The sequence below is a fragment of the Taudactylus pleione genome, unplaced genomic scaffold (genome assembly GCF_031769625.1).
Source record: "Taudactylus pleione unplaced genomic scaffold, aTauple2 ptg000116l, whole genome shotgun sequence".
NCBI classification, from domain to species: Eukaryota; Metazoa; Chordata; class Amphibia; order Anura; family Myobatrachidae; genus Taudactylus; species Taudactylus pleione.
In genome coordinates, this window is record NW_028284518.1 from 19704313 (window position 1) to 19718200 (window position 13888).

At 44.4% G+C, this 13888-nt stretch overlaps 1 pseudogene; it reads left to right on the forward strand.

The window, feature by feature from the left end:
* Positions 1-3011: 3011 nt before the first annotated feature.
* Positions 3012-4048, forward strand: LOC148524811 (uncharacterized; annotated as a pseudogene).
* The last annotated feature ends 9840 nt before the right edge of the window (positions 4049-13888 follow it).

Genomic DNA, 13888 nt, shown 5'->3' on the forward strand with positions numbered 1-13888 from the left:
CTACAGAGGGGTCGTGAGGTTTTGGCTCGGGTCAGGGATCTGGGGCAGGAAGGGAGATCCGAGCTGCGCTCGGGTCGCCCCGGATCCCCGAAATTTGGGTGGGTCATCTCTAGCTAGCACCCATTTTCAAGTACCCCAACTTTGACTGGACTACTTATTTTCACCAAAAAATACTGCTTATTGCTATTCTTCACCACTTTTACAAAGACGCTAATCGTAAGCAATTTACACAACAGAACTATCCAATTGGAACAGTCTCCCAATACCTCCTCCTCGCCCACTTCTAGACCCAACACCCTGACAATCACTACGGACGTGTCACTAACAGGTTGGGGAGCTTTCTCTCAAGATAAAGCAGTAAGGGGCACCTGGCCACCCAAAGAAACCAAGTTGTTTATAAACGTCCTAGAATTACGTGCAGAAAAACTGTCTCTAAAAGCCCTACTACCCGAGCACACGAGAAGGGTCTGTATCCAGCTATGCTTGGACAATACAACTACGGTGTCATACATAAACAGAATGGGGGGCACCAAGTCAATATCCCTATGGAAGCATTAGAAGTCTGGGATTGAGAAGTCTAAAGGGACATAGGGCCTGATCAGGTTGGATCGCAAGGCTGCATTTACACGCACCCACTAGCTGCGAAAATATGCGAATGAATGTATGCCACCGCACCTTGTTATGAAGATGCCCAGCACTTCATAAAGACGCCCCCTTACCTTCACTAACATCCATAATAATGTGCAAGATTGCAAAAACATCGGTACAATCGAGAACCATCGGACCAAGACGCATAATAGTAGTTGACCTGACCCTCCTGCAGGAATTGCTAAACTTCCTGCACGCAGTGAGTACTCAGGTTGCGTATGGTTTAGCTGTGGATAATTTATGTACGCCCCTGCATCAGTGTTCAAAGGCACTGACATACCTGCGTTCGCACGACCACCCCCCATCACCAGCTACAAATGGCACTTCCTGTCAATCACTGAGTACTGGGTCTGCGTACTGCCTGCAATCGCATTCCCAATCACAGTGCCTGGTTCACGCATGCGCACTGCATCTTAGATGCATGCACAGAATGCAAACATCGGCTGGCTGCATGCGAACGCAGCCTTGCGATCCAACCTGAATCAGACCCATAGTCTTAACTGCAGCCTACATCCCAGTGGAGCTCAATGAACTTGCAGACTACCTGTCCAGAGAAAGAATCTCTCTAGGATCTGCGACATTGAGAAACCAGGTCTTCCTAAAATTACTCCAAACCTTCGGGAACCTAGAGATAGACCTCTTCGCTAGCCCCTTGAACACTCAGGTTCCACGTTTTGTGGCCAGAATATGGACGAAAGGGGTATGGAGAATGTATGCGATGTCCTTCCCTTAGACAGACCTGTCAAACCTTTATGCCTTCCCTCCCCCTGCCCTCCTTAAAGTCCTACAGAAAATCAGGGAGGACCGAGTACCCCGTATTTTTATAATATATCTGGTATGCCGTTCCAGGGTATGATTTCCTCTGATCAGCCAATTACACATAGGACCCAAGATCTTCCTGGGGTTATCCAAGGACTGCTTCCAGGGAACTCCAGACATATTGGAAACTCTCCCAGTGCATGTGGATGGCAACATTATTAGGTTGCTATGACTAGATGAGGGCTGATTAGGCGCAAAGTGATTTAAGAGTCATAATTTTTTGTAATTGTTTAGTGTAGGTAAGCTGTTGCTAGGCAGGTTTAGTTAGTTTTGCATGGTTGCTGGGCAGCCAATTAGAATGTAGACAAGGGGCGTATACGTTATAGGGGTGTTTAAGGGCCAGTTTGAATTTAGTCCAGCCTCTTTTCAGTTGCAAGTCAGGCTGAGTACAATCTGTATTGTGTCTTTGTCACCTCAGATAATTCCATGTCATTTGCTTTCATTATTCACCCATTTTAATTCTATTCCATTCATTTATTCTGTCTTATTTCGCCCCTTTTGTTCTTCCATTGTTATATCACAGTTTAATATAATTTCTTTTGCCTCACCTCGTTTACCTGTGGCATCGGAGGGGGAAGCTGTGTATCAAGCTCCCTCTCCGGCGTCTGTCTGCCGCGCAGGCCGGGGAGGAGTCACTGGATGACGCGAGCGCCGGGGAATCCCCGGCCTCGTCTGTAAAGGCCCCATGAGGCGAGGCGCGGGCTCCCCGCACCTCTGTGCGGAGATCACGAGACCCGCCCTCATCAACCTTTTGCCGGGTAATAAATCACCGCTAGCAGGGACTTTGTCTGCGGTCCCTGTGGTGGTGTGTCAGGAGGGGGAGATAAGGCCAGCTGTGGGGACACTTGCTGCAGCTCCCACAGCTGTGCATCAGCAGGGATACATGCTGCCTGCTGCAGGTGCGCTTACAGCAGCCCCTGCGGTTGGATCCCAGCATGGGTCCTTGTTGGAGGTTGCGGGGACCCTGATAGCGTCCCTGCACCTATTCCTCCATCGGGTTTGCTTGTGTCGACTGCAGGGGCTCCTGTGGTTGTTTCACAGTCAAACAGCATGCTGCCATTGGCAGGGGCGCCCCCTGCAGGAGAGTCTCAAGTTACGGTTTCCCATCATTCTATGGCTGCTACATTTAATTTACCTGTGCAGCCTTCTCCGTTTTTCACTTCTATGGCTGCAGCAGTTTACCCCTATTCAGCTTTTCCTTTCTCTCTCACCTCTACGCTGCCTTATTTTCCAGTCTCTGCTAACCCCTCTTTTAGCCCTCAATTTTCTCCAACATTTTCCTCTCCTGCACATGGTCCTCGCCAGCTAGTTATGCAATGTCCCTTCCCCAGTGTAGTACCTCATTGCCTTTACCATATTCAGTTTTCACCACACCCACGTCAGTGGCTGGGCATTTCCCATATTGGCAGCCTCCTTATGCATCTTCGCCACAACTTAATAGTATGTACATGTTCCCATGGCAGGCTGCTTTTGGTCCTCAGGGTCCTTGGTTACAGAGTTACCCTACCTCAAATATATCGCAAGTTTCTGGGGCTGCGGTGCACATGCCGGGCAATTATACCCAACCAATTTCTCAATTGCCTTCACCTCAGCTGGTTTCGACAGCCACAGCTCCTTCCCCTCCCCCACAACCTCCTCCATCAGTAGAACCTCCACCCCTGTCTCCTTTAACGGTTTCTGCTTTTGTCCCCGAGGTTCAGCCTAGCGTTCTATCAGAGCAAACGGTTCAGGTTGCGAGAGTACAGAAAAGGAGACAGACTGATGTTGCGCAGTTGGAGACAGCGAAGGATTCATCAGGAACAGTGGCAAGTGGTGCTGAAGTGTCCGAAATTCCAGGTCCATCTGGATCCGGTGAGCATGATGTTATGCATGATTTGTCTGCCAGTTCTTCATCGGTTTCTAGTGTTAGCAGTGAGTCATCAGGATCACCTGAGCGCCCACGTAAACTGGCAAAGTTGATAGCGCATCAACTAGCTAAGAAAAGCTCAAAGCGTAAAGTTTCTAATGCTTCTGCCATTCAAACGGAACTGACATTGTACTCAGAAATGGTACATTGTTCCAATACGGCAGTAACTAGGGGTTTGAGAAAAGGATGCGGGGAAAAATTAGAAAAGGTAAATATGTGGATGTTTTCACCCTAACGGAAGATATGAGACAGGCTTTTGAGAAGGCAAAAAAGTCGGGGGGTATGGGAGAGAATGCTTTCAGGAGTTACTACCAGTGGTTAAGGGTTTTTTTGGTGTTTGCTGCCTGCTACTTAGAGACCAGGCCCAATGAACATTCCAACGTGATCAAGTATATTTTCTTGATGCATGAGATGTTTATGAAATCCAGGGGACATGTTTGGCGGGATTATGATGAGAAATTCCGCAGAAAGCAGGATGGTAACCCTACCCTGTCCCTGGATTTTAAGGATGTAGAGGAGTGGCTGGAGGTCACACAGCAGACTAGGAGCATGAATGAGGTTCAGAGAAAGAAACCAGTGGCAGGGGCTAAGGGAGGTTCAGGGTTTGTAGCGAAGGGTAAATGCTTTGCATTCAACGATGGAAAGTGTTCTAGGGGCTCCAATTGTCGTTTTTGACACTCTTGTCGAATATACGGGGCATCCCACCCAGCCAAGGACTGCAAGTTCTCAGCGTGGAGTGAGCACACAGATAGGACACACACCGGTGGTGATGCAAAATAAGGCCTCATCACGGGTCATGCTGGCCGAGTTGCATAGGTGGTTAAATAAGTACCCCTTTAGGGATGAAGCTCAGTTCTTGTTAGATGGTTTTACTTTAGGTTTCCATTTACCCATAAATAGTGCAGTTCAAGTTGTGTCGTGCAGGAATTTGCATTCGGCCTGGGAGTGGCCACAGATGGTGAGGCAGAAGGTGGATGCGGAGATTAATTTAGGGCACATGTGTTGTCCTTTTACTGATCCTCCTTTGCCCGGCTAGTGCATTTCTCCACTCGGGGTGGTGCCCAAGAATGTTCCGGGTAAATTCCACTTAATCCAGCATTCGTCCCACCCTCATGGCGGCTCTGTGAACGACGCTATTCCAGGGGAATGTTGTAGGGTTCGTTATCAGTTATTTGAGGAGGCACTTAACTGGCACTTGACTGGGGCTTTATTACCGAAGTTAGACATTGAATCAGCCTTCAGACTGTTGCCATTACACCCCGATTCCCTGCGGTTTATGGAGTTTAAAATAGATGGGCAATTTTAAGTTGATAAATGTTTGCCCATGGGTTGTTCTATCTCTTGCGCCTATTTTGAGAAATTCGGCTCATTTTTACATTGGTGCATTCAAGCAGGCACCGGGCATCAGGGCATCGCCCATTATTTGGATGATTTTCTCTTCATGGGTCCAAGAGATAGTAACATTTGCCAGGAGCTTTTGTTCTCTGCTAGTGCTCTATTTCAAGTTCTGGGGGTTCCAGTTCCCAGGGATAAGACAGAGGGTCCCACTTGTTGTCTCTCATACCTGGGCATTGAATTAGATACGGGAGCAGGGTGCTGTTGCATCCCTGCAGACAAGGTTCATAAGCTTCTGGGACAAATTGAAGAGTGCTTAAGCGCAGACAGGGTGAGGTTGCGCTAAGTGCAGTCGCTATTAGGCAAAATTAATTTTGCATGCAGGGTCATTCCTATGGGGAGGGTTTTGACGAAGCTTGAGAGAGCAATGGCAGGAGCTACAAAGCCGCATCATATCATACTTTTGTCTAGAGAAATTAAAGAAAATTTGTGGGTATGGGTAGATTTCTTAGTTAATTTTAATTTAGAATTAATTTGGCCCTCAAGGCCAGTATATAATCATGCTCTGCAGCTTTTTACGGATGCGGCTGGCTCTTTCGGTTTTGGGGCTTTCTTTCAAGGGGAGTGGTGTGCTGCCCCTTGGCCTCCTTCATGGATTTCCCACGGTTTCACAGCCTACTTACTTTTGTTGGCACTATTTCCGATAATTGTGGCTGTGGAATTATGGGCTAAGACTTTGGCGAACCAGACTATATTTTTTCGGTGCAAAATTTAGGGGTGGTGCATGCAGTTAATAACCAGCAGTCTTCTACACCTCAGACCTTGCGGCTTTTGAGGCATTTAGTTTTGACATGTTTTCATTTCAATATAAATTGTAAGGCAAAACATGTGCCGGGTGTTGACAACGAGATAGCAGATGCGCTTTCACGTTTCAACTTTAATAAATTCCGCGTTTTGGTGCCGGGGCTAACCCCCTCGGTTTAATATGTCCTTCTTATGTCTGGCAAATTATCGATTAGGCATAACTGGACTTGCGTGAAAATCCTTGGCGCCATCCACCCTGCGCACATATACAGCAGCATGGGATGATTGGGAGGCTTACCGGCTTAGGCACGAGCAAGAGGGTGAGTCAGCGGAGCAATGTTTGATGTCTGTTGTGTGGGGTCACTACCAGCAGGGCAGGTCAAAGTCATCTATGTCCACGGCATTGGCTGGTATCTCGTTCCACTCTAAATTGTACCAAGTGCATGATCCCGCTAAGTTGTTCGTCCTTTCTAAGGCCCTTAAAGGCTGGGCCAGAAAGAACACAACACCTGCTGATGAGCGTCGACCTATCAACTTAAATTTGTTACAGGACCTGTTGTCAGTGCTTTCACCAGTAGAGGATTCTGAGTTCGAGGTAACCCTTTTTCGAACGGATTTTTCTTTCGCGTTTTTTTACGCTTTTAGAGTAAGTGAATTGGTAGCTGCGAATAACAGTTCTTTGAACACAGTGTATTGCTCAAACACGTTTTAGTTAAAGAAGAGTCAGTGCTTTGCAAGATACCCCGTTCTAAAATGGATCAGTTAGGTCGGGGATGTTGGATATCAATGAAAAGTCATCCTAAAGGGGAGCTTGCCCATTTCGTTTAGCGTCCTATTCCTTTAGTTGCGCCCAGCAGGTGGCTCTCAGTTCTTTGTGCATTTAAACGCTTTGCCCCTCACAAAGTTTCAATTTTCTGTCATATTTAAGCGCTGCTTAACCAAGTTGGGCCTAAAGAGTGAAGATTACGGTACTCACTCTTTTCGCATTGGGACAGCTACTTGCGCTGCAGCTAGCTGTTGCTCAGAGTCAGAGATTCAGCACATAGGCCAATGGAAGTCAGCAGCATTTAAGTTATGTTCGCCGTGATAAGGTTTAAGTTGCGCCTGTTGCGCTAACCCAGAAACGTCGTTTACCTGTCAGTTTTTGAATGATTAGCATTCAAAAACTGGGGGTGTGAAGGGATTTAAAAAAATTTCTCTGAGGGGGCCTAATTTCAATTGGCTTATTAAGAGGTCCACGGGAGGTTTTGTAAATTTTTCTCCTTCACTTGGGTTGTTGTTCGTTAAAAAAATGTTCTTCTGGTTGCCATTACCTGGTTTTGGGTGAGGTTTTTTCTGATGGTTAGAATTTTTTTTGTCTTTTACAGCATCTATCTCATCATTGGAGCAAGTGTGGCTGGTTGGCCACTCATATTTCTATTGGGGTGAAAGGCACCCTTTGGCTATAAAGGCTATTCTTTTAGTGAAGGGGCGCAAGGTTAGATGGTTAGGTGTTAGGGGTTTGAAATGGTCGGCGTTGTTGGATTTGCTTTACAAACAGGTACAGCTTTGGGGGAAGCCTGATTGGTTGATAGTGCACCTAGGTGGGAATGATGTCGGTCAAATAAAGGAAATTGACCTTATATTGAAGGTTAAGGCTGATTTGATGGAAATTTGTTCTCGCTGGCCTCTGGTGAGAGTAGACTGGTCAGAGATAGTGCCCAGATACATTTGGAGAGGTTCCAGGGATACAAGGGCTTTGGAGAAAGCTAGAAAGAAAATTAATTCAGCCATTTCCAGTTTTGTGACATCTTCTGGAGGTGTGATAGTGAAGCATCCGTCTTTAATTTTGCAAAGTCCTCCATATATTAGGGCAGATGGTGTTCACCTTTCTCCTTTAGGTATGGGTAATTTCCTTAAGGCTCTTTTTTCAGTTTTTGATTAGGGTTTTTGTTTTTGGTTGGCTCGTTTTGTTTGGTTTCATTCTGTTGGGTGGCAGGGCTGCGGTTCTTAGAATCTGGCGTTGGCGGGAAGGCGCTGCTAACCAGCGGCCACATCTGGTGTAAGTGGTCATTGTGGGGCACTTGCCCTTTTGAAGGACGGCGGGTATGTCCCACTCATGCAGGCGGGACAATGGGCGCTGTGCCAAATTAAAGGGTGGTGAGATCTTCGCAGCGCGGGTTACACCTACATTCAGGGGGGGACCGTATATGTCGCCCCCCCCTATTTTTATGTTTTTAATTGGCTGGAGCTGGGTTTCATAGCGCCTTCTTTGCCACCTTTTTAGGAATTAAAATATGGTCATTCAATTAATAAATACTGTGACCTTAAACCAATGCACTGGTGTCTGTGTGTTTATTTTATTATATAAGTTAGCTTAAGGTTGTTACAAGGTTTAATTACAATAAAGCAATGGACTACTTAGACTAGATGAGGGCTGATTAGGCGCGAAGCTATTTAAGAGTCCTAATTTTTTGTAATTGTTTAGTGTAGGTAAGCTGTTGCTAGGCAGGTTTAGTAGGTTTTGCATGGGTACTGGGCAGCCAGTTAGACCGTAGACAAGGGGCGTATATGTTATAGGGGTATTTAAGGGCCAGTTTGAATTTAGTCCAGCCTCTTTTCAGTTGCAAGTCCCACACTCCCACCCAAAGCCTTGCTATATATTTGTTTGTTTGTCTTTTAGGGATTACAATAAATCCTACAGTAGGCGGGAAGGCGCTGCTAACCAGCGGCCACATCTGGTGTAAGTGGTCGTTGTGGGGCACTTGCCCTTTTGAAGGATGGCGGGTATGTCCCACTCACATGGGCGGGACAATGGGCACTGCCTTGCGGTAGCGTCCGCACTGTGCCATATTAAAGGGTGGTGAGACCTTTGCAGCGCAGGTTACACCTTTATAAAGGGAGGACCGTATTAGTCCCCCCCCCAATTTTTATGTTTTTAATTGGCTGGAGCTGGGTTTGGTAGCACCTTCTTTGCCACCTTTTTAGGAATTAAAATATGGTCATTCAATTAATAAATACCGTGACCTTAAACCAATGCACTGGTGTCTGTGTGTTTATTTTATTATATAAGTTAGCTTAAGGTTGTTTGCAAGGTTTAATTACAATAAAGCAATGGACTACTTACAGATCCAGCCCTAGCATCCCCAAAAAACTGTGATCAATGCTTCCTTAAGACCCGATCTAGAACCAGGTATATGGTGATAATTAAAGAGTTTGACCTCTGGCGGTCCCAAGGGTCCTTATCTGACCAGTCTTCTCTACTACATTTAGGGGTAAATTTACTAATGTGAGAGTTTTTAGAAGTTAGTTTTAAAAGTGATGTTGCCCATAGCAACCAATCAGATTCTAGCTATTATCTTCTAGAAGGTGCTAGTTAAATGTTAAGTAGAATCTGATTGGTTGCTATGGGCAATATCAATTTTAAAAACTCTCACTTTAGTAAATTTACCCCTTAGCCTTAGATTTCTTAGCCTCTAAATATCAATCAGGCCTAGCATCGGCTACCATAAAGTCATATGGTTCTGCTTTAGCCATCATGATCCCAAACCTAACAGACAGCGCCTGCTCCAGCCCTAGCTGCGCCCTTTGCGGCGAGGGTATCTAGGGGTGTGGCCTAATTACCATAGGCCACGCCCCATAAAAGATGCTATTTGGGGTCGTGCCCATACGGCATGCCTCACCATTTAATGTCAGGCTGGGGGCGAGCCCAGCACTATGTCAGTAGCTGAGCTGCGCACAGATCTCTCCATGCACTGAATGGATGCCACACTCATGCACGCGGCATCCATTCTTGTTCCCAGGGGCCGGTACCGCTGCACAAACGGCTGGGAGATGTGCGCCCTCTATGGGTTGAACATGCGCCGCCCACCTGTTCATCTGTTGAGGGGTATTTACCTCTCTAAGCCTATACAACCCAAATACTCCCATTGGGACATCGAACCCTTCCTCTCCCTCCTAGCCTTTTGGGAGATAGAAAACAACATTACTCTTTTATATTGCAAGTTGGCATCCTTGCTAGCTCTAGCCATAGCAGCCAGAGGGGCTGAACTAACATTCATGCACCCCTCAGACCCATGGTTATCACAGACTCCTACAGGGTACCACATAATTCTTAGAGGTCATACAAAAATGTAATCGTTCAATAGCCCGATAGTAGAATTCGACTTAATACACGATACTTCAGAACCTAACTTGTGTGTGACTTCGCGCTTATCGTTTTACTTGGACCTGACAGAGAGAATAAGAGACAATATTACACAGCTATTCCTCACCTGCAAAAAAACATTTCAACCAGCAAGATCCTCTACTAATAGAGGACGGATCGTGACATTCATGAGAGAAGCTGGGATAGACACTGAACTCTTCAAAAGCCATTCCCTAAGGGGAGCAGCAGCGACAAGAGCAACAGCCAAGGCATACCCCTACAGTCGATCATGCTAGCAGCAAGGTGGGCCTCTGCCTGGACCTTTGCAAAGCACTATTGGAGACCAACTGATCTACAAAAGATTCTCAGAGCAACCATCAGGTATGTGGAAGTCTGCACACCTGCTGTTGCTAGGTGGCAAGCCTCCCGAGGAACAAAACACTTGTTTGCAGGAATCTATGACCTGCAAACTAATGTTGTCTCTTTGCCATTCTACATTTCTTTGCAGTTACACAAACATGTCTTACTTTACTTGTCCTACATTAGTCTGCCCTTCCCCTCCCCTATTCTATCTCTCTAGGTGCGGATATGTGTACAGTCTCTTTTTGGATGGATGGAGAGTATTTTTGCAAATATTACACTATGCAAACTGGAAAAAGTTCAACTCAACATCAGCCCCTAAGATTTCAATACATGGTAGTCAGATCCCTCACATTCTGTTGTATTCAATCAGTTTACTGACATTAATCAGTTTTCTAATACCACACTCGCATTTTTAAGTACCGTGAAAACAAATTCCAGTCATTTGAGTATTTATTTCCTGTGTGTTTATTTAGTTTGCTATTCCTTTTGTTTCCTAATATATACTAAATTTTACTAGTCAATTTAAGGAATGTTCAGGAGTCAAGAAAGCGTAGTAAGAAGACAGAAAGAAAATACCTGTCATTTCACCACCTCAGTTTAATGTCTGAAAAACACACATTGTGCTGGGATGTGTGGGCGGTTCGTGCAAAGGCAGAGCACCTAAAGGTTAATTTACAGGGAGTAGCTTCTGGTATTATCACGCATAGCCTTTGTTGCTTCTTCTATGATGTTATTGAAAATAAACCAAACAGGTTATGTAGTAACTGTGATATTATCTAGGTGAATTTCACCTAAGGGGATTCCTTCAAAGCCAAAAAATGTTTTACTCTGTCTGCACGAATGTTGCTGGAGGTTGGTTTCTATAAGCAAACAAACGAAACATTGCAGAAAGTAAGGAAAGTGGGAAATAAAACACCTTTTACTGCCTACTTCACAGTTCTTTGTCTCGTCTCACATTATAAGCATACTGTAATCAAGGCATTAACTGAAATATGCACTATAAAGGTATAAATTAAGGAGAGCTACATGAAAGATGATACAGTATAAGCTATAGGAGAATAAGGAACACCTTAAATAAGATCAACTTTAATCCCTTCCTGATCATATCTCTTTGTGGAAAACTTAACCTTTGTTTTGGGTTGGTTGCATTGAAACATTTAATTTTTTATTTATAATTTATATAGCAATTTTTTTTATTATATATCATTTATATGGTTATGGAGAATATTCACAATGGTTTCATGATATTTGTCCCTCTTTTATCAGTTTTACTAATAGTCTTGTTGAGAGATGGCAAGATATCAGTAAAATAAAAAAATGCATAGAACATTCTGGAAGGATGGGAGCTATCACTGTAATATACAAAATGAGAGAACTAAGAATAAATATACCTCTTTAATTTAGGCCTAAAATGATGATTAAGCCAAATGTCAAATCTAGCTCTGGAGCATAGGGGTGCCACTTTGGTCTTTTCCCCCTCCACGGGGTCATGGACTACCCCGTTCCCCCCTCCCACCAGGACATACACTACTCACCTGGCCGCCCAGGTGAGTAATGTATGTCTCGGAGGGAGTGGGGGACAGAGTAGTCCATGACCCAGAGGAGGGGGAAGTGCCGAAGCGGCACCCCCAGTGCCGGCTTCTGCGCATGCCTATGTCTGGAGCATGACAAAGACAGGACATAGTTTACCATTATGCATAGTGTCATGTGAAACTACCTACACACTATACAGTTGTTGGTCCGATTTGCGAATAATCGGGTGATTGGCCTGATTTATTGTATAGTATGATTCCTGACAACGCCACTAATATTGAGAGAGCATTACAGCTGGGTGAATTCCAACACATCCCATGTTTTGCTTACACAATCAACTTGGTTGGTGAAAATTTTTTTAAATAACAGGGCCGTGCAGGAGATACTCTCTGTAGCCCGCAAAATTTCTGGACATTTTTGCCATTCAGCAGGTGCATGTAGAAAATTGCAGCACCTGTAAGAAATGTTGAATTTGCCCAGTCACCAGCTGAAGCAAGAGGTAGTTACAAGGTGGAACTCCACCCTTTATATGCTTCAGTGTATGGAGGAACAGCAAAAAGCTATCCAAAGCTACACAACAAACTATGACATAGGAAGAGGATGGGGGATGTACTTTACTCAAGCTCAGTGTAAAATACTTTCCGTGTTGTACAAAGTGCTGAAACCCTTCAAAGTAGTCACCTGAGAAGTGAGTTCAGACACTGTCAGCTTGAGTCAGGTAATTCCGCTAATAAGACTGTTGGAAAAGCAGCTTCAGAAACTGGAGGAGCTGAATTTACGTGATTCCACTAAGCATGTTGGACTTGTAGATCAAGTCCTTTATTCGCTTCGACATGATCCAAGTGTTGTCAGGATCTTACAATCGGATCAATATATTTTGGCGACCGTGCTGGATTCTAGGTTTAAGTCTTTCTTCCCAGCGGACACAGATCTGAAGAGATGCAAAGAGATGTTGGTAATGAAATTGTCAGCTCAAGTGGCACGTGATGCAGCGATGGCTACTCCTTCAGTTTCTCCAGCAAGTGCGGCTTCCAGGAAAAAACTAAACTACCCCAAAAAAAGACCCACTGGTGATGCAGATGAGTCAACACAACCAAGTTTTGACATCTGGTCGGGTCTAAAATAATTGTCTACAATTAATGAGACCTCTACCATAACTCCATCTGATACATTCACCATTCAAAGAATGGTTGAGGACTATTTTAATGATAGCATCCAAAAAAGCATGTCAGATAGTCCGTTTCACTACTGTCAGGAAAAAAAAGCAATTTGGTGACTCTTGCACAAACTGGCTTTGCTTTACTTGAGCTGCCCACCCTCCAATGTGTACTCAGAGTTTTCAGCACAGCCAGGAACCTTGTCAGTGATCGGTGTAGGAGACTACTTCCTCAAAATGTGAAAAAGATGATGTTCATTAAAATGAACTACAAATTTCACTAAGAAGACCTTTACTGCCAATTACATCCAAAAATTACAGAGCCATCTGAGGCTGTAATGGTGGATTCCAGTGGGGACAAATTAATATTGTGTGAAGATGATGACACACAAATTGGAACGTGGTTCAGCTGCATCATGGGCAGAATTGTAATAATTCAGGAAAAGGAGTCAGGCATCAACCTAAACGAGTGGGATTGGGGTAGCATGGGGTTAAGTTTTTGGCACGAGTGAATATTCTTTTAGAAGTATTTTAAGAATGATTAATTATGACATTAAAATAAAATTAGAAACTCTGTGTGCAACTTTTCAGCAACTAATAGCCATGATAATTTGTCAGTTATATAATACACTAGTTATACATATTAGGGAGTTTACACTGATACAAAATCAGATGATGATGGCGATAACATCTTGCCTCTGTAAGTCAGTTTGTGCACGGAGAGATCATTGGCAGCAATGTCAGCTGCCCTAGGTCACTTAGGTCACAAAAGCAGAGCTATCGATTCATTTAAAATATGAAACGCAATAAATTAGATTTTCAGGGCCATCTAAGACCAGAAATGTACCCCTGGAGTTTATAACTACAACGTATTTGGAGCATAGGGAATAAATTGCAGGGAACAGAACATGTGTGCTATTGGAAAAGAACAAATGAAAATGCATTGGGGTACCCCCTTAAATGGGTGTGATTTGGACAAATTGGAACGTGGTTCGCTGCATCATGGGCTGAATTGTAATAATTCAGGAAAAGGAGTAGGGCATCAACCTAAATGAGTGGCATTGGGGCAGCATAGGGTTAAGTTTTTGGCAGGAGTGAATATTCTTTTAGAAGTATTTTAAGAATGATTAATTATGACATTAAAATAAATTTAGAAACTCTGTGTGCAACTTTTCAGCAACTAATAGCCATGATAATT